This window comes from Equus przewalskii, chromosome 6 (assembly GCF_037783145.1).
Source record: "Equus przewalskii isolate Varuska chromosome 6, EquPr2, whole genome shotgun sequence".
Lineage (NCBI taxonomy): Eukaryota > Metazoa > Chordata > Mammalia > Perissodactyla > Equidae > Equus > Equus przewalskii.
Window position 1 is genome coordinate 42511382 of NC_091836.1, and position 26746 is coordinate 42538127.

The 26746-nt window shown below is 45.2% G+C and overlaps 1 long non-coding RNA gene across 13 annotated transcripts in view; it reads right to left on the reverse strand.

Moving 5' to 3' along the window:
• The window catches only part of LOC139083900 (uncharacterized), a 100754-nt gene extending 81654 nt beyond the window's left edge, over window positions 1-19100 (reverse strand). For 5 of the 13 annotated variants that reach the window (XR_011540978.1, XR_011540979.1, XR_011540976.1 and 2 more), the window contains exons 1-4: window positions 18072-19099; window positions 10790-11475; window positions 8677-8770; window positions 7008-7114 (exon numbers count right to left, since the gene is read on the reverse strand). This is a non-coding gene — a long non-coding RNA (uncharacterized lncRNA). Of the gene's footprint in view, window positions 1-7007; window positions 7132-8676; window positions 8771-10789; window positions 11476-11671; window positions 11757-12002; window positions 12100-12520; window positions 12709-18071 lie in introns of all 13 variants that reach the window. The other 8 variants (XR_011540982.1, XR_011540980.1, XR_011540986.1 and 5 more) reach the window with 7 other exon arrangements.
• Between the last annotated feature and the right edge of the window lie 7646 nt (window positions 19101-26746).

The window sequence follows — 26746 nt, forward strand, 5'->3', positions numbered from 1 at the left end:
CCCTCCTCACTGCCCCACACTGCCTAAGGAGACAACACACAAGCATATGGCCAAGATACACAAACACAAACACCTGTGGCTGCACAGATTCCTCCCTTCCTTTAACAAATATTTATTTCACACTGAAATGTGTACAACTTCCAAGAAATCAGGAAAGTGGACACGGGTGAAGCAGAACCACTTCCCACCCTGTTGTTCTTGTGAAACAGGTGGTGTAGTTATCTTTCTCATTCCTTTGGCAAATGTTTAAGCATTTATGATTTGCCAAGCATGGGGGAGAGATACAGTGTCAACATAAAGAACATAGTCCTTTCCCACACAGAACTTACAATATCATGGGTTTGGCCACACTATAAGTGCTCAATGATATTTATTGAATCAACAAATTAATCCTTGAAACTGCCAATGAATCAACGGATGGATGGACAGATGGATTGATGGATGGGCTTTTCCAAGGACATGCGTCTTTGAGCTTTGTGCACAGGACATTGCACAATTGTCTTTCCTTAATTTTTTCCCCCAAGGAATGTGATGTGTAGCATGAGAGACTGAATCTGATAATTTAGGAGATGGAAGGAACCTAAGAGATCAGGAAACCCAACTCCCTCACTTTACAGATAAGAAAAGTGGCACTCAGAGAGATGTAGGTCACACGTGTTCGATTCTGTGACCACCTTTACAAACATAGCCACCCAGCAGCACAGATTCCAAGTCCTGGAATGGGATCACATCCTAGGAAAGTTAAGTTTCATCCCCAGAGCTCCTCAACCCAGAGAAGCCATGCTTCAGGAGGGCTACCTGTAGAATGCACTTAGCTTCCCCCAGAAGGTTGACCAGGCCTTTGTCCCATCAGGAGAGAATGAGTCCTGGCTAAGGACTCAAAGATCATCAGATGGGGCTTAGAGCACCAACTTGCAAGGCTCTAATAAAGTCCATGTGCTTACAGCAGGAGTCTGCCTCTTCCTGTGATTACTGCTCAATAATTGTTCTTGAGGGAAAACATCTGTTGTTTCTATCCCATTGCTGGTTGTCTTCCCCTATTTGTCCCAACGCTAATGCCACTTCAGTCATGGCTGGGCTGGTGTGCAGTGGCTAGGAAATATGGCTCTGGTTTCCTTTTCATTTCCAATGTGCCTTGTCCCTTTGCTAGTCCGGTCCCCCTCTGGCCCCACTGTATTCTCTGTTGCTTCCTCCCCACTTAGTATCTTGATTTGAGAAGCAACTAGTCTAACCCAAAAGTACTTGGGCTTCCCTCCTGATCTCCTACTCTATCTTTAAACCTCAATACCTCTGGCTGCCATGCCTGGGAATACCACTAAAGCACAGCTTCACTGCTTTGGGAAACTGTATCAGTCTTTTTGGTTTACAATAAGATCATCTCATTACCAAAAGAATTCCAAACTGAGACCTGAAGATGATGGTGTTAGACACAATAACTATCATCAGACAGGAGCCAGACCATCTAGTCCTTGAAATTTTGTTGCAAACCACTCAGGCTAGTGTAAGATTTCTCAATGCAATTTAACTGCTAGAAGGCAATGAAATTCCTCATACCCTCCCTGTGGAAACAAAACGTCAAATGACACAGGTTAAGAAATGCAAACCTAGCCACCTGCCGTGCTCAAAGAGCACTTGGCCCCTAAACAGTTATTCCTTTTGATTTTTGAATTACACACTGGGGTGCAATTTAATCCACAGAGATCCAACTTTCCTGTACTTCCCAGTACAAGGCTGGAAGCCACAAACCTCCAAAGCTAGTGATCCTTTTTTCCTTAGGCCAAAATCTATGGTTTATTTCTGCCCAAAGAACATGACCTAAGTAAGGGAGGAAATGAGCAAAACTGCAAAGCCCCAGGGACAGAGAGAAATTAAGCTGAACCTGAGGAAACCAGGTACGAAGTACAGAGGGGGTTAATTTCTAAAAAGGAGATGCATCCTAGTCTACACCTCTGGCCTTGCCTTCTTCAAGATAGTCCTGTTCTTTGACAGTGATAGTAGCCTTCGGGACACTGAGAAAGGTCACAAAAACTGGGGACCATCAAGGAAGACAGTTAAAAATTAGCCCATCCTCCTTAGCTTGTTTTCTCTCTGAACCAGAAGATAAGCAGATACACCCAGATTTGAGATGCACCATGTCACACAAGGTGACACAGCAAAATAACGCTCTCTCCATGGCAGGGCCGGCCGGGGCAGAGGCAGAGGCCAGGCAGAGGAACACAGCTTGAAGTGAACGGAACCAAATACTGAAAAAGGAAGGATGCCAACTTGAATTTGTAACGTCCAGCCTCTGGCACAGTCATCATCCTACTAACTCCATGTATTTGTATTGAAGAGCCAGTGTATTTGTTCTCAAAGCAAGAGCTTCCCTACCACCACATTCAGAACTATTTGCCGAGCCTGTGTCCTTAAACGTTCACAGTATTTTTATCGAACATTAGGAAAGCCCTTGGTAATTTGCAGCAATTTAGTATGCTTGCTTTGCTTTTAGAAAATCCACAGCAATTCAATAAACATCCAGTCACTGTGGCTGTTAACACACACACAGTATCTCTCCACAGCTGCCTGCCAGCTGTCACTTCAGGAAAGCAAGCCATCAGAGCCTCCCCACAGCCTCCCCTCCTCCCCGACCCTCACTCCATCCTCTCTTGTACTCAATGTGAAGATCAGCCCCAGAAAACCATGTCCGCCACAGCCGGCATTCCCCTCCTCTCTGGGGAACTGGGAAACCCAGGGCACACAGATGAGTAGGTAGACCCATTGTGTGGCCCAACTTGTCCTCATTTGGCTGTTAGGGGCCATCTGTTGCATTATCAGCATTGAGCAAGACCCGAGAAGAAGGGCCCACCTCACCATCTGCTCGCTTCAGCACACGCTGCTTTGGACTTGCCGAGCCTGGTCCCAGCTGTGCACCCACAAAGGCAATAATCTGGACTCTACCACCAAAGCCTACTTCTGCTGCTTCCTAAGTTTAATTACTTGTTTTTAAGTTCCAAATAACATTGTCTTTCCCTGTTTTTCCCACTTGATCTGAAGTTCTACAGATAACCACAGAAATTGTCCCTGAATAAATGTTCTACTCTTTACTCTTTGCCAAAGAATATACTTGCACAAACTATCCAATAAGATCCACAGGTATCATCCTATCCACGAGATCACAGTTCTGGTAGAGACCTACTGCTTTTTTGAGCCAAGATTACATCTTTTGGGCCTTATCTTGACATCCTTAGCATAAGACTTGACATATAATAAGCACTTTATTACTATGTATTGACTTTAATAAATAAAATCATTCATTATTGAGCACCACTGTCTAATTACTTAGACAGTGGAGCATAAAAAGGCTCAGTGACGGGGCTGGCCCCGTGGCCGAGCGGTTAAGTTCGCGCGCTCCGCTGCAGGCGGCCCAGTGTTTCGTTCATTCGAATCCTGGGCGCGGACATGGCACTGCTCATCAGACCACGCTGAGGCAGCGTCCCACATGCCACAACTAGAAGAACCCACAACGAAGAATACACACCTATGTACCGGGGGGCTTTGGGGAGAAAAAGGAAAAAAAAAAATAAAATCTTTAAAAAAAAAAAAAAAAAAGAATCAGCCTGATGATGTTTTAAAAAAAAAAAAAAAAGGCTCAGTGACATTGCATCTTGTCCCTTCAATGAATCCAAACCACACACCTTCCTGGAGATCTCTAGCAGCCTTTAGTATCTCTGAATTCAGTTAAACTCAGTATGGTTTCCAAATAAGACTAAAAATATTGACATTCCCTAAGTAAACAGGTCATGCCCATTTCACACTATGAATCCTGCCATTGGTCACCAATCAATAGGTATCAGCTGCCAGTTGCTACCCACTGGGCAGCTAGAAACAGGCGTCTAGCAATAACAACCTTAGAGGTACATCTGCATTGTAGCTTCCACCATGTTCCTTCCTCAGGCAAACTTACTACAACTAAGGCTGTGCAAATCTGGCCACCTACCCCACCCATCTCTAGCACTCCTGGAGCACAGCGGCAACTGCTCATCGTCAAAAACCATGCAAAGCCATGTCACTGCTTTCACACACATGGGCCTTCTAGCACGAAATGTTGAGTAGCCTCTTCTAATGGGGCCACCACCTTCTGTGGGGCATGATGTGAACCACAAAGGGTGCTGTAGGGCACTGCTCTGCCATCCTCTTCATCCCAGGCCTTCCAGCCTGGAAATGCTCACAGCCACAAACAGCTGTCAGCAAGGAATAAGCTACTTTTCTGAGTTGTGTCATGTTTTGGGTTCAATGCGCTGCTTTCCAGCTGAAGATATACATTGTGATGGATGTCTGTGAGGTATGCCAATGTCCCAGATGGCCCCCATCCCCAACAATGTCCAAAACCCGGCCTCCCCAACAGTTGTGTGTTGTGTCAGTCTCAGTGATGAACACTGTGCCCAGAAAGGGATAGGACGAGAATTTTAAATGGTGCTTCCTGCATCCATGGCCTAGATCAGAAGCCCCTAAAAAGACATGTTTGGTAAAGTCATCCAAAATCACAGGTGACCAGGAGCGAGGTGAGGACAAATTCTTCAGACGCACATGGATTTATTAAATATTTAAAGTTGCCACATAGATCTAAGGAGCCAGGTTATTTACTTTTGCAGGGTTGATCCATCATTTGTTTCCCTGAAGAATGCCAGGCCTTTAACTACTCATCTGATTCTGTCTGTGGCAACCACATTGTTGCTACCCTGGCGCTTACTATTTTATCCACACGGCTCCTGGGCCGACCAATGGCTACGTGACGCTGATGCTGCAGTGGGACTATTTGCTTTGAGAGTCATTTGCCCCCGTCCATTCACTCAACACTCCCCTCCCAAAACCAAAAGAAATTTCTTTTAAAGAAGAGAAATGAAATAATAACTGTTTATTTCTTTCCTTCTTGCTTCAAACAGGAGATTTACTTTCAAAAACCCCATTAAGAGTTTGATGTGTTTGCTGAAAAAATTACTGCTGAGTTAAAAAGCACCAGCAAATTACATTGGCCTGCAGCCCCTAGGAGCTGTGAGGCCTCAAGATAAGCAGAGTTCTTGTCTCAGCTGCAGTGGTGTGGTTTGAATTGATACCAGTTCAAATTACCTTTCCACATGTTGGGTGGCAGGAGGCATTCCATTATTTGTCAGTCTCCGTGATAACAGTAAACAGGTGTTAAGTACCTGCAGGTGAGCTCGACATGGTCCCATACCCAGAAACGAGGACACTGCCCTCAAGTTGCTCCAGCCCAGAAGAGACAAGGCAGGGACTCTGTCACCGATTTGTCCTCCAGACTCATCGGAGATTTTGCTTCCACTCGGCAGCCAGTTATTTCCTACAATGTCACGGTAACACCTCACTCATTTGTTATTACTGATTATTCAGTTTAGGCTGAAACCCAGCTTTATATTGATCTGGGGGAATAATTTGTGGAAAGAGGTATTCTGGGTAAAATAAAAAAATGGTATAAATAAGCTAAGGGGAAGACTTGTACTTCTGTACAAGAACAAAGCTGATATAAATAGCAGCAGTAGGCGCTCACATCACCGCCCCCACGTCAAGGGGAGGTTCTCAAAGGCTGTCAGACACTGTGTAGGTCCAAGTCCAGAGTATAGGTCTTTGTCCACATTTGAGATGGAAAGTGCATTTTAGATCTAACATTGTCATTTTACAGATACGGGAAGTGAGGCCCAATGAGTAAAAAGACTTTTCCAGAATGTCTGAGTGTTTCCATGATGCTCATTACCAGTGTTTAACATCCCACTCGCAGGAATAAAGGAAGTTGAGCCCTTGGAAGCCAGTTTGAAGTAGACACACACACACACACACACACACACACTTATTCCCACACCACCACACCTTTCCCCTGGACCTATAACTTAAGCAAGCATTCCCAGCTGTGAGCATTAGCATCTGCCCTAGACACACTCACAGTCTAATTAAGAAGGTCCGGCTTAGGGAAAAGTTACAGGATGGAAATCCATTAAGCCACCTGTTAAAGTGTGTGGTGTGGGCTCTGAGGGACTCAGTGTAGAATAAGGTGCAGAGGCCCAGTGAGTATGCTCAAGAACGGTGATGCTGGGGAGATGTCCCAGACGGCGGGGCCACCACCGCTCCACCCTGCTCTCTCGCTTGGACTGCTGAGACAGTCCGGGACTCGTCTCTCTGCTTCAACTCTTACTCTCCACCCCACCTCCCCTGCTAATCCATTCTCAGTAAAGGAGTCAGAGAACTTTTACAACATGAATCAGATCACATCATTCCCCTGCTTAAACCCCTCCAGTGGCTTGCCATCGCTCTTGGAAGAAGTGCTAGTGGCCTCCAAGGTTCTCCATGATCTGACCCTGAGACCCTCGCCAAGCTCGCCGACAGCCTTGCTTCTCTGGCTCCGCTTGCTCCAGGCCTTCCTCAGCGCCATAAGCAGCCCCAGATGGTTCGCATCACAGGCCTTGGCGTGGCTGTTTCTTCTGCCCAGAACACTGCCTTCTGAGAACGACCTCTGACCACTCTATTACCCTCGGTCATACTTCCCTGTTTCATTTTGCTTTACACCACATATAATTCTAAATTATCCTACTCACTTATAGGCTTATTGTCTGCTTCCCTGCAAAGTGTTTCTGGTGGCCTATGGATTGCCAGGGAGAGACCGCACATGCACAGTAGAGTCTGGTTAAGTTCCAAATTCCATCTTCTCAATACAGAGAAGCTCTGCTCCAGAGGGGAGCAGATGGAGGAGCCAGAAGCTTTCAGTGACATGCTCCAGGCAGGGTCGCTCCCGAGCCGGAAGCTCAGTGCTGTTCTCCCGCTCTCTTACACTCAGAGCTCCTCTCGCCATTCAAGAGGCGTTCACAGTTCAAGAAACCAATTGCAAAATCATGTCCCCCTGATCCTTCAGATGGGCTCACTCTTGGCAGGACCACCTACCCATTGGGGTAGAGAGAGTGGACCCAGTGCCCACACGCTTCCATCTCCAACTTGCCAGCACCTGGAAAGCACACATCCCTCACCTCTTCCTCCTGCGAGTAAGGTCCAGCGGAGACAAGGACTCCGTCCAGCTTGTTATTCTCAGGATCTCCAGAAGAGTCTCCCCAAACCAGGGTCATGCACTAAATAGCTGTGAAGTAATTCTCACTAAATGAATTGAAAATTGGTAAAGATACTCACAGATGAAGTCCAGTAAATCAGACAATTCATTCCATCTTTGCCTTCAGTTAGGTTAATTTAGTAAGATTCATCATAAGAGCCTTCTCACATCCTCTGAGTAAACCCCAAAATAATTTCTAACTCAGTGACTAATTTTCTTTTTGTCTCAAGTCACCACAGACTTGCAGGAACTTTGAAATAGTTGAGGAATTGGGGGTGAAGAGAAAAGATAGATAAGAAAATAATGAAGTCCAGTGAAGATCGGTTCACAGAACTGCATGTAAAATGGACCTGGCTGGGTGGGCCAGCTGCACACTGACTCCATGTTTCCTAGCAGCCAAGGCAAATGCTCTGCATCCAATGGCACAGCCTGCTCAGAGTCCCAGAGGCCCTGCCACGTGCCCCAGGGTCACTGCCCGGCTGCTGTGCCCTATACATTTGTAGGTACCCCTATTTGTATATCTCTTGACCAACAATTATAACACATCTTTTTTAAAAAAAAAAAAAAAAAGGAGGAGTAAAGGATTTATTATTTTCTCATTTATGTTTTCTCTTCACTCTAAATTTCTCAATTTCTAACCTGTTGTCCTTTATATATTTGTTGAGATTCCTGCAAATCTTTGGTGACATGTGGCACAGGGTAAAGCAGTCAACGGTGTCCTCTTGTTTGTTTTGTCTTTTTTAAATATCAAGACTAACTTTCTTACCAAAGATTAAGGCCTAACCTTTTCTTATGAACTTTTTAAGAAGAATTTTTTTCAAATGAATTGGTCCACGCCTTTATTCTTCCTGTCATTCATTTACCGTGATTCACTGTGTGGTTGGTTACGCGGCAGTTTCCTTGGGCCTGCCCTCGGAAGGGTGTACAAACCATATATATGACTCTGAATGGGCAGAGAGGCACCCTGGGGGCTGCAGAGCAGCATGTCCTCACTTTGGAGCAGCACAGGTATTCAATAAGAACTGCGAGTCCCAGCCAAATTGCCAAGTGATGGCCCTGCTAAGTAGGCCTAGGGTCTGAAACAGGACTCAGTGAAATCTTGAAATCATAATTTTTCACCTCAGTGAGCATGCAAATGTATTAGGGGGAAAAAAGGAGAAAGGGGTCTTGATTCAAAGACTTCTGAAAATGGCAAGGAAGAAGGATAAAGGGACAGAGATTACAGACACAATGAGGTGATGCCCATCCCCCGCCGCTTGCTCAGCACAGTAAAGAGAGGAAGACCCCCAGACAGGACAGTTTGTGCTAGCCTAAGAAAGCCAGGGATGCCCGGGGCTTCAGGCCTCGGTGGGGAGGTGCTCCCCAGAGCTACCACTATCCTCCTGCTGAGCTAAGCACCGCTCCGGGACGACAGTGGAACCAACTGAGTGGCAATGAGGGAGGAGGGAGGGGTGACAGGAGAACCTAGACCAGGTGCCCACCTTAGAGGAGGCACGATGGACAGGGAAGGTGGAGCATTTGGAGGCAAGTCCACGCAGATGTGCATCCCCTGTGTCTCATGGTCTCTGAGAACAAGCAGAGCAAATCTTTACCTTGGAGTTTTCCAGAGCCGCGGGCCTTCTGCAGATAATTCAGACCCATCGTAACCATACAATTAGAAGAGCCAGTGGTCTTAAACGAACCAGTCTAAACCGGAAGAGGAGAAAATATTTAAAGAATTTTCTGAGCATGTCATAGGAGTTAGAAAAGGCAAGCATCAGAGTAATTCTATAGTTTTCTAGAATATGCTGTTTGGATCCATGGAAGGATGGGGAACTGCCCCTATTTCTCACCAGCATCTGCCCCACCTTGCAAACTCCTCATGTGCTAGAAGGTGCCTTCTGTATGTGGGGCACCCCACCTGAAAAAGCCACACGTTCAATCTGGGGATGAAGTCAAGAGACTCCCAGCCTGGTGCCTACAGAAAGGTGTCCAGAGCACTTGTCCCCTTAATTCCAGAAAACCAGTTCACACATAACTCCGGGAACTGGGAAATGTAATCTCTGGATCTTTGCCATAACCTCACTGAGGTAAGTTAACATCCTCAAGACTAATGAGCCTTAAAATGATAAGTGCACAACTTGTACACGCTCCAAAATGCTGTGGGAAGTAGACCTCCTTGTTTTCGACATGGGAAAGAGAAGCAAGGAAGGGTGGTGTCAAACGTGATGAGGATATCTTTACTGCTCTGGCATGGCAAATTTAGCTCCCTATTCTACAGGAGTTGAGACTTTGGTGACAACATACGCATCAAGAATTCAGATTATAGGAAGGGGAAAAGGCAGCGCATCCCCAAGAAAAAGCACATATCTTTTTCTCCCTATATTCTTTAATTCCAAAGTAATCCCATTTTAATTACGTTTATAAATTTAAAATGGTTAATGTGGTGCCATGTTAGACACTCACACCCACCTTAAAACTGCACTTTAATTTCCAACTCAATTGCACATATAAATTTGAAAACTGAATACTGGGCAGATGAGAACAATTTCACAGCCTCCCTCACATGAGCCGCTTTGAAAACCACAGTTGCACTTTAATTCCTTCAATTGAGTGTATAAATTTTTTAAAAGTTAATGCCACACTGTAGAGAAGAGCTTTAATTGAGTGTTAACGAGCTGCCAGATCAGCTTCTAGCCAGCCCCATTACACAGCAGGGAGCCTCAGAGGGGTCCCCAGGATGCAGAACTAAAAGCATCAAAATAAACCATATGCACCAGCCATCTTCCCATGTAACCCACACTGGCACTCAGCCCTGGATTTCAGATCCTGGCCCTCAGGCCTGGTCTTTTCTTTGAAAAGGAGATTGAATCTCATTCACACAACAGCACATTAGCCTCAAGAGGAGGGCAAACTGAGGCAAGCCATGGCCATTCTGTTTAAGGTGACTGTGACACTTGTATCCCTATAGAATTCTGGAACATAAGGGCCAGAGAGAACCTCAGAAATCGTCTAAGCCTACCACCTTATTCTGTAAATGAAGAGATATGAAATACATCACTGAAGAGGGTGAATGACTTCATCAAGGTCACACAATGAGTTAGTGACCGTAATCAGAAATCAATGTCGTGGGTTTTCCAACTTACAGTGCACTGCTACACCAAAACACTTTTAAATTTGGGTTTTATTTTAACAAGATAATACACACACATCACTTAAAAAAATAAAAAGGGCTATGATATAAATAGGCAGCTCTCCGCCCCACCCCTCCTCATTGCAAATTCCCACTCTCGAGGAGCAGACCCCTCCACCCCCGGAGGCCTCCACTCCTCTGCTCCAAGTGGGACTGTCTGCTTTCTAGGCCCCCTGCTCCGCTGGAATCCTGTCCACTTCCTCCTGGGCATTTTCTGTCACTTCTGTCTTACAGTTTCCTGAACCCCAGGTCCTCATCTTTGGATGTTATTCTGACTTTCAAGTTGCTGTTGAAAGACCAGCACCAACCTGATCCCTAACACTGGGATTGCCACCCCATCTCCCACAACCACCCCTCTTCCCAGGAAGCTTTTAGGAGCTTCTCCCATCACTAGTATTCTGAACATTGACTGTGATGGGCTTTGAGGTAGAAGTGTTTGTGTTCATTGTAATGGGCACTGGTTTAGCCCTTTCAATATGGTATAATTGCCTTCAGTTCTGGGATACTTCTGGAAATATTTCTTTGAAAAATACCTTGTCTCTGTTTAATTCCTATGAATTGAAGGATGGGCTTTCTGGATCAATCCATATCTTTTCTCTTCTACATCTGACCTATTGGGTGTTTTCTTCTGCCTTATCAACTTTATCTTCAAACTCCTCCATTGAACTTTAAAATTCCTTTGATCATATTCAGTTGTTAAGGGCAGTTCCTTCTTTTGTGGTTGTTCCGTTTCATAGCACCCTGTTCTTCTTTCAGGGATGCAACATTTTTATTCTGAGATCAACTGAAGGATTTTTTTAAAGTTTTCTTCTGTTCCCTCAATTATCTCTTTTTTCCTAGTTCCTTATTAAAATTTGTTTGCACTGGTCTCTGTTTTCCATGTGAGAGGCTTTTGTCAAGTATAGGGTGATCCTTGGCTCTCCATTCATATTTAAGAGAAAACCACCAAAAAGCGGACTGGAGATTTTGTGTGCATGAGCTGGACTTGGATGGTGATCATCTGGGCTATGCACGGATATTTTGGTTCTCCTTCTTCCAGACACATGGTCTGACATGTGGCCTTTGAAGTTAGTTGTGGCCATGGGACTTATTTTGACCAATGGCATGTGAGCAGAAGCGATGCACGTCCTCTTTCCCTCGGCCACGGCAAGCAGCAGACATTCAGGTGGTGGCTGTGCCAGCCTCTGTCTTGAAGTGAAGATGACTCAGGGCAGAACCCCTAAACAATCCACAAGAAACAGCCAATGTGAGTAAGAAATAAACCTATGTTAATACAAGCCACTGAGATTCTAGAATTGCTTCTTACTATCCTGAAGATACAGAAATTGACACATGGAGCGGGGGCTGCCACATCAAATACCTAAAACATGTGGCACCAGATCACTGGTCTGGCAGTGAGCAACAAGAAGACTTACAGGGGCAGAGGAGCGGTGGTCCACGCCAGACAATGGGGAACACTTGACACTGGGAAACACTGCGTAAAACTTTCACCAGAGATACCTCGAGAAACAGAAAATAACTTTGATGGTTAATTTTATGTGCCAATTTGACTGGGCCACAAGGTGGCCAGATATTTGGCTAATCACTGCCTGGCGTGTCTGTGTGTTTCTGGATGAGATTAACATTTGACTAGGTAGACCGAGGGAAGCAGATTGCATCTCCCACTGCGGGTAGGCCTTAACCATCTGAGGGCCTGAAGAGAACTAAAGTCTGAATAAAAAAAGATTCTTCCTCTCTCCTTCTGACCTCATTAGAGCTTGGACGTAGGTCTTCTGCTTTCAGACTAGGATTTTGACTAGAACTGACATCACTGGCTTTCCTGGTTCTCAGACCTTCAGACTGTCTATGGAGAGAGAGAGAGAAAGAGAGTGAGAGAAAGTGAGAGAGAGAAAAGGAGAGAGAGAGAGGGATATAGATACAGATACAGATACAGATACAGATATAGATATAGATACATCCTATCAGTTTGGATTCTCTGGAGAACTCTAATCCAGTAACCTAGTGAACTTGTTGCCTAGGAAACCAAAGTATTAGGAGTGTGCATTTGCTGATGTTAGTTATATTTGGTATAAAGCTAAATACAAAAGATAGTGATGAGCCTAGGAAAGAACTTGCAGGTAACCAAATAGGAATGCAATGGAACAGAGTCAGTGTCAACCGTTTTCATGGCTGGAAGAGGGAGCAGCTTCTCAAACCCAAATGGTAATAGAAAACAACAAGAAAGTCTATCAGAAAAATTTTTTAAAGAATGATTATAAATTAACCTTAAAGTAAGATCCACAAAAGCATGGCCACCATCTCCAATGCTAAAACTCCTGAATGGACTACGATGTTCATTTTTTGGAAAAAAGTTATGGCATCCAGAAAATCCTTTCAAATGAAAAAATGACTTAGGTATGAGGCTACAGGTATAGCTCTCCCAGCAAAGCCTGATCAGATTTTTCCAAGGTACCTATAATTAAATTGAGAAAGATAAAGACATGAGAGCAAGAGAGCAAATATATGTAGCAAATTTAAGAAGTTTTTTTAATAAAGGGACTATGTGTGTGTGTGGTTATTTGCACATGGCACTGACTATAATCAAATAAATAATAAGCTAACTACATTTTTGAGAGCTTTATCCTGTCAAGTGAACTGTCAGCCTGGATGGTGACCCTTCAAAACTTAAAATGACCCCTGAATTCCCATGATCTGTGGAGAAGCAGGATAACAAGTCTGCTTTGTGCCAAAGGAAGGCTATTCCCCAACCTCCACCTCAAACGAGGCAATGAAGGATAATAAAAAAAAAAGGGAGAACATTGGACAAGGCAGAGCAAGGACCCACAGAACACAGCGGGCCAGGGAGCAAGTTTGAGGAAAGGAACATTGCCTCCCTGAGGCCAGGGGCCAGGCTAAGCATGACTGCCCAGGCATTCACCACTATCTCCTTTCTGAATAAGAGCAGAGTTGTTCTGTCCTCTTCCCTGATTATATGTTGGAAGGATGGAGGGGAGGCAAGGAACTTGTTTATTTTGTTATTTGGCTTTTTGTTTGGGGTGTGGCGTATCTGTATGTGTGTGTGTGTGTTTAATTCCTGGGGCACCAGATTGCTGGGAGCCACATGTGTGCCTGAAATACAGACCCCCAAGCAGCATCCTTTGAGAAAGAAACTGGTAGCATGTACCACTGTTCCAGAGGTTGAGCTTGATATTATCACTAGATGAGACAGCAGAGCCATCTACCCCAAGGAGCGATAAGTGTACTTTGCATGTGGGAAGAAGAGTACATAGAATATTTTGGGACCAGATGGGAAGGCTGCTGTCCAAATTGTGCACAAATATTCCAATTCTCCTTCCAGGCACATGGTAAAGTTTCAGTCCCTTACCAACTTTAAAGTTAGACATGGCCAAATGACTTGCTATGGCCAATGAAAAGTGTGCGGGAATGATATGCGTCATTCCGTGGGGAGCTTTAGGAACCTGCACAGAATTCACAACACTAGTTCCTTCTGCCATGATGATGGCTAACGTGACCAATAATAGCTGCCTCATTGAGTCCCAGGGTGAGGACAACTTAGAACAGTAACCCTAGCCAGTCCATGATGGACATATAGCTCAAGCGGGCTTCATTTTGATTGGGCTATGCTCAATATCTGAAAATCTTTGATTAAACGCCAATCAACTTTCCCAGAGAGGAATCATCCCATCTCCCACTAGAAGGGTTGGTTGCCCGGTTTGGGGAGGAGGATGAGAGAAGGCGGTTGGAAGTCTCCCTGTTTAGTATGCAAACTGTCACTTAGTCCTGCTTTATCTTCGGAACAATGTCTCACCTCTTCCTCCCCTGTGCAAACCTCCCAGTTTCTGCCGGGGTAGGGACAGAGCAATCACAGAGCTGCACAGGCAGGGGTAGGTAATCTAAGGTCTACTGCTTTTTGGCAAACCAACCTTCTCTTTTCAGCCACAGAGGCAGCTAGTGAATTCAAATCCAAGGCCCAAGACTTTTCAGTTTGCTTTCGGTGTGTTCAGCATTCAAATACACACACATACACATACACACACACACACACAGGAGCTTAAGTTTTAGCTTATCTATTTTGAAAGGCCTTTCTCTCATCTTCTTTCCATCTCCTAATATTTATGGTCTTCTTTCATATGCTGTCTCTTTTCTTAATGTTCTTGTATTTATTGATATTTCTTTCTTTTACTCCTTTACTGCCATTTTAGTGGACTTTAGGGGAGGAGTCAAGATGAAACCATGTGTTCACACCACCAAGTTTAACCAAAAATCCTCTACCAGTTACTAATTCCACTTAAAGTTCAGAACATTCTTTGCTGCCATGAGGGAATTAGGCTTATTTATCAGTCAATTTATAAGTATTTACTGAGAAATTCACATACCATATGGAAGGTACTATCATAGGAACAGGAAATTTAGACGCCAATTTTTTTATTAGGGGTCTCTCAGTTTCTGTCTCCCTCTAACTATCTATTTGTATCTCTGTCTCTCTCTCTTCTTGTCTGTCTTCCTGGCTTTCTCTCTCTGTCCTGAGTTCCTGGAGTATAAGAATCATGTGTCATTCATCTTTGCAGCTCCAGAACCATCTCAATGCTGATTATTTAATAATCAGTAAATATTTGTGTACTATCTATGAGACAGTTCCAGCCCTCAGAGAACCTCAAGTTCATCTAAAGAATAGATATGTTGGTAGATAGATACATATGTGTAGATAATATAGATAATGCAAGGCAGTAAATTTTAAAAGAATTAATACCAATGAAGTCAAGCTTTTTTTCAGCAGTAAAAGTTCTTCAAAACAAAACCCAGCAGCTTAGAGAGATTAAGAAAATTGTTCAGCATCACAAAGTGTTATAATTACTGTCCATTTATGTACCCAAACTTGATCTAAAAGGGGCTTAAATTGGCTGGACCCCAGTCAGCTAGTAGCATCAACAGGCTTTCTGCAGCCAGGCCAGTGCCTTTAGCCTGACACAGCACTTCACAGAGCCGAAGGTTGGCCTTGACTAGGGAGTGGTATGAAAGGGTCAGGGAAGAGGTGGGGTTTCAGCAGGAAACTGAGTGATCAGGGGAGAGCATCACTACTCCCCAAGCAACTCTGAGGGAGGGCTGTCATTATTAGGTAATTCTAGAAGAGTTCTCTTACGGTAGAAAGAGTATGAGCCCTCATAGGACCATGGAAGTCCCCCTGCCCCCCAACACCTCTGTAGCCCCTTCTCCTAAATCCCCTTAAAGCACAGGTAAAAGTGACATCCCTGTGTCCACAGGGGGAGCAGGAAAACCTGAAGGACTTAATCTGAGGCATGTGTGCCATTATTGAGTGCGCGTGCCCTCCTCGGCTATCATTTCCACATGCTTTGACTCATAATGCCCAACACTTGTGGCAACTCCACTTAACACATGAAGAGCCTGAGATTTGCTCTAGGTCAGCATCCCAAATTCCACCCCTGACCTTTGATCCCACGGCCAGTGCTTCTCTCACCAGTGTATGCTGCCTCCATACATTTCATTTTAAATCATAGAAACTACTTTCTCTGGCATCATTTTCTCTTCCATGTCCACCTACCTTTGCCCTACTAGAAGCAAGCACCAAGGAGCAATGAGAAAGCCCAAAGGCAGGCAGAGAAAGAGCCAGAAGCAGTGCAGCTCCTCTTAAATGGCTGAGACATGCCTAACCTTAAAGTTCAGAGGGGCTCTGCGAGTAAAGTTAAAACAACCAATCAGATCCAAGAGATGTGCTGACTCCCCATCCCTGACCACTCAGGGGACATCAGGAAGATGGCATAGAACCCAGGGCCCCTTGAAGATGTCTCTTGTTTGAGATAAAAGTGAAGAATGAACGGGGGACAACAGAGCCTCATGCAGATGATTGTAAATGAGAGAATAGGAAATATGGGAGAGATGATGGATAATGAGAGGGGAAGCTAGCCAGGTACCCTGCTTTGCAGAGAAGAAACGGCTGCCCTGGGTTTGCCGAGATAATTTCCTGGAGAGCACCAGAGGGTTTGCACAGAGGCTGGTCTGTGAATTCTCACTCAGATGGCTCCAGTGTATGAGGACAGGAAGCAGCCTTTAAACCCTGCCTGAACTCACAGATGGGAGTGGGAGGGTTGAGTTAGAGAGGCTGGCGAGGAACCGGAGTACACCGAAATGAAAGCAGTCTTCAAATAAGATTGCAAATCTGCACTCCAGTGGGCTGATTACAAGAACTTTGATGGTTCATCTACTAGTTTTTAAAATCCCAAGAGTTTCAGGCTTCCACTTCTAATCCTAGTTGGAATTAGCCACCAAAGGCAGATGTGAATCAGGCAGGGATATCAAAGTAAACTTGTACAAAATGAGAAGTCAAGGAAGTAGAAGGTAAAAACACAATCACCCTATCCTCTCCACCTTGGCTCAGAAGTTCTTGCAGTTTCATTTTTAAAAGTCCTTAAACAAATAACTAGCCAAATCTTTTCCCAGAGGGCCTTGAACACCTTCGTTCCTCTAAATAAATGAGTGAGGTCAAATAGGTTCAGCCAATGCAAGTAAGGATTAAAGAAATGAGATAAAACCAACAAGAAAGGAGTAGAGAGTTCTTCATGGATGGAAGAAGAGCAGATGGATGAAGACCACTGAATACTTACTGAATACTTATTCTATTCCAGCCAGCAATGTAAGATGCTTTATAGACACTATCTTATTAGTCCCTATGGGAACACTCTGAAGAAGGTATGCACAGATGAGAAAACTGAGGTTCATAGTAGTTCAGTGGCTAAGCAAGATAACAGTTACAGCAAAACCGGGATTTGGGCACAGTTTCCTCTGATTCCAAAACTTATATCATCTTCCCTACACCACGCAAGAAGAAGCACCATGTTCTCTAACTCCAAACCACACTTGTGACAAGCAAGCTACTTTATCTCACTGTCTCCCACGATGAGAGCTCAAATTGGAGAAAGCTCAAAAACATAGAACCCCTAGAACGCCACCCCATGTCAACTCTTTCTGCTATTTCATAGTTATAAATTAGGATGGGCAAAGCGTGGGGGGAGGGAGCTCTCTCTCTCTCTCTCATGGTGGGTGAAGTCATTTAGTTTTTGCCAATTCATTTCCCCCACTCCCATACTCAGCCCTAACAGGCTCTCTCGCCTTCTGATCTTCAGCAATGTATTCATGTATTCATTTAAAAGTTCTGTCTGTGCTGGAGCCGGTGCTGCTTGTAATTGCTGGCGGCCAAAAGCTGTTCTGTTTTTTCTGGCTGAGTGTACCAGGCAATCATCAGCTGTAATTATTTCGAGTCTTGTTACAGATGGAACTTCGAGGTTTTCAGTCTTAACCAGAATTCATTATTCAAATGTCTCCAGACCTGACAGAGAGGGGCAAGGGGTAAGCCTCATGGTGAGCCCAGGAAACTACAGAAGGTTCAAGAGAAGAGGGTTGGCCAGGTCATCAGACTCTCTGGTGGCAAAACATGACTTTTAGCCCCAAATCTGGAAGCTTAAGCCCAAGGTGCTCAGGCCACCATCTCACTCTTGAGGCTCCAGTTCCTTCTTGTTAACTCTTCAATTTCTTTACCTCAACCTTTCCCAGGGACACAAACGTGACTTCATACATCTCCCTTCTCCAACCCAGAAGAGGACCACAGTAGGTATATCTTTACCTCCCCAAACACAATCATAGAGTCTCTCTCCCTCAGAGCCTTCGCTGGGTTAGTACTGAGTTTCCTGGGAACAGAGCTCTTTCGAGAAGCAAGGCAATTTCAAAGTCTGAGGGAGAGAAGCAATTCTCATGACATCAACTCCACTGGCACCAGGCTCCAGTCCACCTTTAAAAACTTACATTAGTGGTCTCCTGGCTCCCGGAAGCTTCATGAGCAGGTAAGTGAGATGCCACTCTGACTGTCCAACTAGCACCCTGGTCCTTAGAAGGAAGGAGCCTCCAGAGGGGAGGAACGGCAGGTAGAAAGTCCAAGGCTCCATCTCTTAGGACCCTTCTGAGGACCAGATTTACATAGAGAGCAACTGTAGGGCCAGGCTCTAGAGGAGAATTTGGAGGCAAGAGTTAAGAGACTAGGCCCTTTGTCATAAAGGTAACACCTCTCTGACAAGACTCCATCAATACATCCCTCTGTCCCCATTCCAAAATGGCAGGGAACAGTGTGCGCACCACCCCTCTCTGTCTCATGTCCCAGAGGGATGGGTGAAGTGCCCAACATGGATCCAAACAGTAAGAATCCCCATGCTCCTGGAGAGCACAACATCTCTGATTCAAGAGGCAACTGCAATCCAGATACTTCTTCCACTGCTCTCGGCAATTTCAAACTTATCTCCAGTCTGCTATTCAGCTCCTGCTGTTTCCTGGTTTCACTCTCTTGCCCTTTGGCCCTGCAATTCAATTGCAGGATGCAGATTCTTGCTTTTACAATTACAGCTGTCTGTCTGTCTCTCTGCCTCTCTCAGGCACGCAAGGGCATGCACACACATGCACACACTCTATTTCCACCTCCCCATCTCATTCAGCCCCTCTTTCCGACTCCATTTCTCTTTGAGTTTCTCCCTTTCTCCCTCCTTCTTTTCTCACCCCCTCTGCTTCATTTCCTTTCTCCTTCCTATTATTTCACTTACTCTCATTTTTCCACACTCCTAACCCCCCTCCACATACACATATCCACACCCTCCTATCTGGCCGCTTCCCCCAATCAGGGTCACTCAGGGTCCTGAGAATAGCACTTAGCTTATGAGGTCTCTGGGATGGGGCTGGAACAGAGAGGCAGGCAGGATGGCACTAAGGCAGGAGGAAGAGACAGCAGGGAGATGCAAAAACAGATGGCAAGGCAGCTCTGTCTACACAGAAGTGGAGGCAGCCCCCCTCCCCAGAAGGTACCTCCCTCTGGGTGACGTCTGCACCAGCCCATCACGCTCCACTTCTTCAATCTGCCACAACAAGAAGCCTCCATCTATTCAACCTAGAAAGTATTCACAAGGGGCCTACTATGTGCTTAGTGCTTGCCAGGTGAGCAAGTGGGCAACAAAAGCAATAAAGAGGTCAGAAGCTCAACCAAGTGGTTGATCTACAGACTAAATGGGAAATCCACAGTTACAGAGACTGCTCCCTGGCAGCTTTTATGTTCCACGTGGTTCAGTCAAGGAGTAAGATCCATGGAGGCCTGTGATCTCAGTTCTAAGTAAAACTGGAAGACTAGAACTTGCAATTTTCTGTGTTCATCTCTCATTTTATCAAATGATGCTATGTAGGTAGTAAGCAGGGAGCATTTGACAGTGGTAGCCATCTCTGAAAACAGCTCTCTTACCATCACAGGAGAGGGGAACTAGTATCTACTGATAGCTTTATGTGTCAAGCACCATGATGGAGACATCACACATATGATCTGTTTAATCTTTATAACAACCCCGTTCTATAAATATCCCCATTTAACCCCTGAAGAAACTGAGTCTGAGAATTGCTACATAAGTTGCTGATAAGTGGCAGAGCAGAACTTGACCTTAGGTCTTACTGAGGCCAAAATCTAGACCACTAGATAAATCCTGACTACTGAATAGCTATAGCTATCCATGCTCATTCATCTCTGTACCCAATACCTATCACACTGCCTGGCCATGGGAAGAGCTTAATAATGGTGCTGAAAGTCTGCTGTACAACATGGCTTGGCCCCTGCTCATAAGAGGTGTACAGTTGTGTCAGAAAGATAGGAAATACATGAAATAACTGAGCCCCTGTGCACGAACATATACAATTAAATCCCAAAGTAAATAATACGTACCATAGCCATCAGAGGATGCTGTGGCCTGGAACGGCTGATGAGGCTTCACGGGTGAGAAAGGACGTTCACTGAGCCCTGAATGTGGGTTGGTGAAAGGGAAGGCAACAAATGCCCTGGCAGGGGAGCAGCACACGCCGATGGGGAATGGCACTGTGTGCCTTGGAGAGAGTGAGCCCACACAGCTAGAGAAGAGAGGCTGCAAGCTGGGAAATGTGAAAGGCACGATGCCTCAGACGTCAGGGTAGACTGGTCCTGGATGCCAGACCAGCAACAGGACTAAATTTATTGATAAGCACCAAGGGACTGTTTCTAAGCAGAGGAAAGCCATATGGTAATAAACTTCTTTTCAGGAAGATTGAAAGGGTAATTGGTAGAGAGAGTAGCAGAAGAGAGTATTGTAAAGAGACAACTGCAATAATCCAGGTATGAAGTGATGAGAGCCGAAACTAAAATGGCAGATGCAGAAATAAAAAGAATGTAATGGGGAGGCCGGCCCGGCGGGGCAGCAGTTAAGTTTGCACGTTCCGCTTCGGAGGCCCAGAGTTCGCCAGTTGGGATCCCAGGTGCGGACCTCCATACCACTCGTCAAGCCATGCTGTGGCAGGCGTCCCACATATAAAGTAGAGGAAGATGGCACGGATGTTAGCTCAGGGCCAGTCTTCCTCAGCAAAAAGAGGAGGATTGGCAGCAGGTGTTAGCTCAGGGCTAATCTTCCTCAAACAAACAAACAAACAAACAAAAACTTGAGGATTTTAAGTGATGAAGGAACAAGAGGAAAAAGTCAGGGAAAATATGACTTTGGACGGTAAGGCAAACCAGAAGAGCTGCTAATGGAGCAAGGTAGCAGGGAGAATACAGCGGGTGGGGCAGCTGCAGTGCAAACATTTATTGGGCGAGCATTTGCTGAGCATTGCGACTGACACAAAGGAGTGTACGCAGCATTGAGTTGGGAAGATGAAATACATACATATGAAAACAAGCAGAACACAGACTACATATAGAACAGACGAACAAAGGAAAACGTGTGGTGTAAACTCTGGACATAAATACTAGAACTGCACTCGTAAAGCAAGTGAAGTGAGCTTCAGTACCTTTCAGCATTTAAGAATAAAAGAATAAATTGAAAAAATGTTGAGTAATGTTCTGTTCTTCTCTCATTTTTTCTTTTAAGCCCTTCCTCCCTCCCGCCCTTCCACTCCACTGCCACCCTGCTTCTCTGCCTCATGAATTTTCACACTCATACCACCAGGAACCAGACAGCAGGCCTCAACGACCTCTGATGGTGTCTACTTCTTTCTATGCCTACAACATCCAGTGTCCACACATTTTGTCTTTTTATTTAGTTGGGTAGCAGTTCTGAGTCGAGGGTCGCAGGCAGACGTTTCCCCTTTCTGAGCCTTGGGAGGACTGAAGGGAGGAGGGCCAGAGGGCAGGCGTGCATAACAGTGAACGTCACTAAAGCGAACCTGGGTTAGGGAGCCTTCTGGTGTCTTCCCTCGGAGTCTTGACCAGTCAAAGCCACAGTCAGAGCTGGCAGGAGGGGGCCCTGGGCCCTGACACTGCGCCTGCCCTCTGGGGAGGAGCCAGCACCTGGAAAGTTCCCCAAGGGAGGTGGCAACACCAGGCTGAATCCAGACAGGCAGCCATACGGAAGAATCTACAATAAGGAACAGGGGAACTGGAAGACGAGCGGAAGCCAGTGACTGGGAAACCACAGCTGACTATACCAGGAAGCCCGGAGAAGTGGACGTTAGGGTTAGGGTTACCGGATGTTTGTCCAGTAAAAGTAAGGCCCCACTGCCAGACTGGGGGCCAGAACAGTGCTCCAGCTCCGGAGAAGAGAATGGCAAGAGAAAGTAGGGCCACACGCCTAAGAAAGGCCAAGGGAGTAACCAACGACAGCTTTTTCCACAGTTCATTGAGCACCTCCTTATGACAATTCCAGACTTTTTACTATGCCAATCCACCCTAAATACCAACCATAACATATCACTACTAGGTAGTATTATTATCCTCCCTTTGCAAAGGAAGAAACTGAGACTCACAGAGTCTGTCATTTTGCCTGAGGCACACTTAGCAACTCCAATCCAGGTTTTTATCATCCCAAGAGTAGGAGTTTTAGAGAAACAGACAAAGGCAGGAGAGAAACTACAGGACCTAGAGAAAGGCCTCGCTCCTAGAAATGGAGGTAACACACCACGTCCAGACAAGAAGCCAGGGTGGCTCCAGGCCAGGGCACGTAAGTTTGATTAGCAAGGCCTGAGACCTCTCAAGCCTGAGGGCAGGGTTGGACTTGGGTCTGGGGATTCACCTGGGACTGCATCTGGGGGCCCAAAGGACCTAGATGGGGGGCGAAGGGGCAGTCCATTCACTGGGAACCCAGCTGGGCTTGACTTTATTTGCCCAAGATTTTGAAGCTACTTCAAAGCCATTCTAGAGCCACATTTTTCCAAGTCCTGCCTACAAAATTGTGACCCTAAAGAGTTCACCAGCTTAGGCAATTTGTAAACCTCTTTGGATCTCCAGTGAAGTAAGATTAAACATAGCTATGAAAGTCTCTCCCAGCAATATGATCCTATGATCAAAGGGTCCCTAGCTTGACCTGGAATACAAGATAAGATGCCTCAGAATGTGGGGGTGGCTCCGGAAGAGCAGAGAGGAGAGGAGGAGCCCCTTACTCAGAGCAGCTCCTCGGGGAAAACCCGCTTGCCACTGCTGGATGCTGCTGGAGGTGCTTTCCCCACTGCTATGGCCCCCAACTAGCTCCCTGAGACCCCGGGAGAGTGGGGCATTTTAGAGTCCCTTTACTTTCAGTGTGTAGGTATCACTGAATTCTCTGGGTCCCCTCCCTCTCTGGTATTCTGTGATCCACGAAATCTGTAAGATGATGCTGCTAACATGGGGCAAATGATTCCCATTCAGAAGTGCTTATTAAACTCCCTGCCATGTGCCATGGACTGTGCTGGTGAGTAATAAGTGGGTAAGTGACAAAAGTACTGAAGAACAGAAGATGAGTTGTGACTTTCTTCTCTCCACAAGACTCAGAGCACCAGACTGCACCCCCGGCAAGTCTGCAATTCCAGGCGATGAGCAAACCACACTTGCTCCTTCCTTTCCTCATGTCATTCAAGAAGAACAACTGGGTCTGGCAGAATCTTTGCTACTTAGTAACACTGACTTTGTCTTATATATGTTTATTTTTTAAAAAAATGTTTAAGCCCTGAAGAAATGCAATTAAAATATTATAATTATTTGTGTTGGAGTGTTTGCTTTTATCAGCCCCTATTAAAAAATATGCAAATGCGGAGCCTTCTGCTTCCTACCAGGTCCAACATATTCGCTCTACAGAAATGTATTGGTTGAATTCCTTTAAAAATTATTTGGTTTTCAAGGGGTTTTTTCCCACTTCTTTCTCAAACTGGCAAAATAATTAATTAGTTGCCGAGGGTTTTTGTCTTTGTGTGTTTTCCTTCCTTTCTAGGCCAGATTGGCAAATCAATAGGGAAGAGTGTGACAGAATAAGAAACGCAAAGGAGCACAATCTCGTATGAATCACTATCAGGTATTTTGAGATCCCGAGGGCTGGCTAAAGGGGCTTGGCCCAGATTTTCATACTATCTTGGATTAATTTTTAATCAGTTTTCCAAAATCATCAAAGCACTTCCTATCATTTTATTTACTCTAAAAATATCCCTGGAAGACAGCCAGAGAGGCGGGGCTGTCAAGGAGGAAAGTGAGGTTCCGAGCAGCGCAGCATACTGCTGCAGGTCCCGCTGGGAGCCCCTCACCCACACAGACTTGAAGGACTTGATGTACGTGTTCACCCATCCCGGTAACCAAAAATACAGTGGTTCCACGCTTCCGCGTAAAGCTTTCTCTTTACACACTGGGATGTCCTCTTCTCTGATACCTGATAATCTTCTTTGGTTAGAAACAACCAAATGGACTTTTGTTAACTTAAGTTTAAGAGAAAAAAGTATTCAGTGGGAGGATACAGCGTCGCCTGCTAAACCCAGCCTTGGGAAGGCCAGGAAGCAGCACAATGTCTCGTGGCATTTCTCTGGTGTGGCCCCAGATGGCTCCACTCTGACCGTCTTTGTCCCCTCATCTTCCCCTCAGTCTAACAGAGTATCTGTTGTAGGCTGACCTGGCTTGGATTGTGGATGGATCTTATACTCAGCAAAGCAGGGCACCCTGATGGGCAGTTCCACCAAAAGCATATGGAATGGAGAAGGGGCAGCTGCCCAGAGGAGTGGTTGTGAGTGTTGTTACACAGGAGGGGGAAGGATACTGTTTCAGATAAGCACTGTGCCTGTCTCCTCACAGATGAGGACACTCACAGCGTAACAGGTCTGCCTAAAATCACACTGCCAGTGAGAACCCGGTCTCCCTCTCCTATCCTACTACGCTCATCAGGGCACACTCACTACAGGCAACCTCATGAGTCAGATTTGATAAGCCGCATTCCCGGAGACAACAATCTCTGGGATTCTCTCATCACAAATGGCATATCACAGGAAAGGATAAATCAGAGCGAGAAATGAGGCATGGAGAAAGGGCATAAGCAAGCCTTTCATGTACAGTAGTCTCCCTTCATCTGCGGCTCTGCCTTCCGTGGTTTCAGTTACCCACAGTCAGCTGGGGTCTGGAAATATTAAATGGAAATTCCAGAAATAAACAATTCATAAATTTTAAATTGCACACCATTCTGAGTGATGAAATCTCGTGCCGTCCCATTCTGTCCCACCCAGGACACGAATCATCCTTTTTTCCCAGCATTTCCACACTGTACATGCTACCCACCCATTAGACACTTAGTAGCCGTCTCAGTTATCAGACCAACTGTTGCAGTATCACAGTGCTTGTGTTCAAGTAACCCTTCTTTCACTTAACAATGGCCCCAAAGCGCAAGAGTAATGACGCTGGCAATTCAGATGTGCCAAAGAGAAGCCCTAAAGTGCCTCCTCTAACTGAAAAAGTAAAAGTTCTCAACTTAATAAGGAAAGTAAAAAAAATCATATGCTAAGCTTGCTAAGATCTATGGTAAAAACAAATCTTCTATTTGTGAAATTGTGAAGAAGAAAAAAGAAATTTGTGCTAGTTTTGCTGTCACACCTCAAACTGCAAAAGTTGGCCACAGTGCGTGATAACTGCTTAGTTAAGATGGAAAGGCATTGCATTTATAGGTGTAAGACATGAACAGAAAACGTGTTTTGATTGACAGCAATGTGTTGCACCAGAAACCATTCAGGATGTACTAAGACTTAGGCAAGGGATCTCCTGAAACCAGTGACACCAAGCCATTTACTGCACGTGAGGGATGGGTACACAGACTCAGGAATAGGCTTGGACTGAAAGATATAAAAATTACTGGAGAGGCTGCCTCTGCCGATGAGAAAGCTGCTACCACATTTCCAGCAGAGTTGAAGAAGTTGATTAAGGAGAAAGGACACTATCTAAAGCAAGTCTTCAGTTGTGACGAAACCAGGCTTTTCTGGAAGAAGATGCCCAGTAGAACCTATGTTCATAAAAGCGCAAAGGAGGCACCAGGGCATAAAACACGGAAGGACAGATTAACTATGGTGCTATGTGGCAACACTGCAGGGCATGTGATAAAGCCAGGCGTAGAGTACAGACTGAAGAACCCATACACTCTCAAAAACAAAACAAAAATTATCTGCCGTGTTCTGCCAACATAATCAGAAAGTGTGGGTGACGACCACCTTGTTTACGAAACAGTTCCACCAATGCGCCATCTGAGAAGTGAAAAAATACTTGGAAGAGGAAGGGTTGGAATTTAAAACCCTATTAATAATAGACAATGCACCTCACCACCCTGAATCTGTTTGCTATGAAAATGAAAATGTCGAGGTTGTATTTTTACCTCCAAATACAACCTCATTGCTTTGGTCTCTTGACCAGGGCATCATTTGTTTGTCAAGGCCACATAGACCCACCTGGTATTTGACCACATTCGATTAGCAATTGATGCAGACCCCAATCTAGATATAATGCAATGCTAGAAATCAGTCACCATTGCTGACAGAATAACATTCATCAAACGGCAACGGATGAATTAAAACCAGAAACTGTAAATGCCTGCTGGAAGAATCTATGCAGTAAAGTTGTGAATGATTTTAAAGGCTTCCCCGGGATCAATGGAGAAGTCAGGAAAATCAGTCACACAGCAAGACAAGCTGGTGGAGAAGGATTTGCTGATGCACTTGATGAAGAAGTGGAAGAACATATTGAAGGCCATTGAGAAGTGTTAATAAATGAGGAATTGGAAGTCATCTACAGAGGAATAGTAAGATGAAGAAGAAGAAACTGAAGCAGAACGAGCAATGCGGACATTACTGAAATTTGCCAGTGTACCAAAGTGCACAGGCATTAAAGGACAAAATTATGGAATACAATCCTCGGATGAAACATAGCGATTTTTTTCACTCATATGATCATCAAAGGATTACAACCTCTGCAGCAACACTTTGATGAAGAGACAGCAACTTCTAATTACAACGTTCTTCCAAAGGTTTTCGGCACTAAACCTTCAACTATTGAGGATCCCCAACCACTGACCTCGTCTGCTCCTGACACGCAACCATCGGCATCATCATGGCTCCACGATCCTCCTGCTGACACATCATCAGGTCAATAGGCTAATGCTGCGTCACAATACCCAGGTCATTCACCTCACTTCACCTCATCACTTAGACATGGTATCATCTCACAT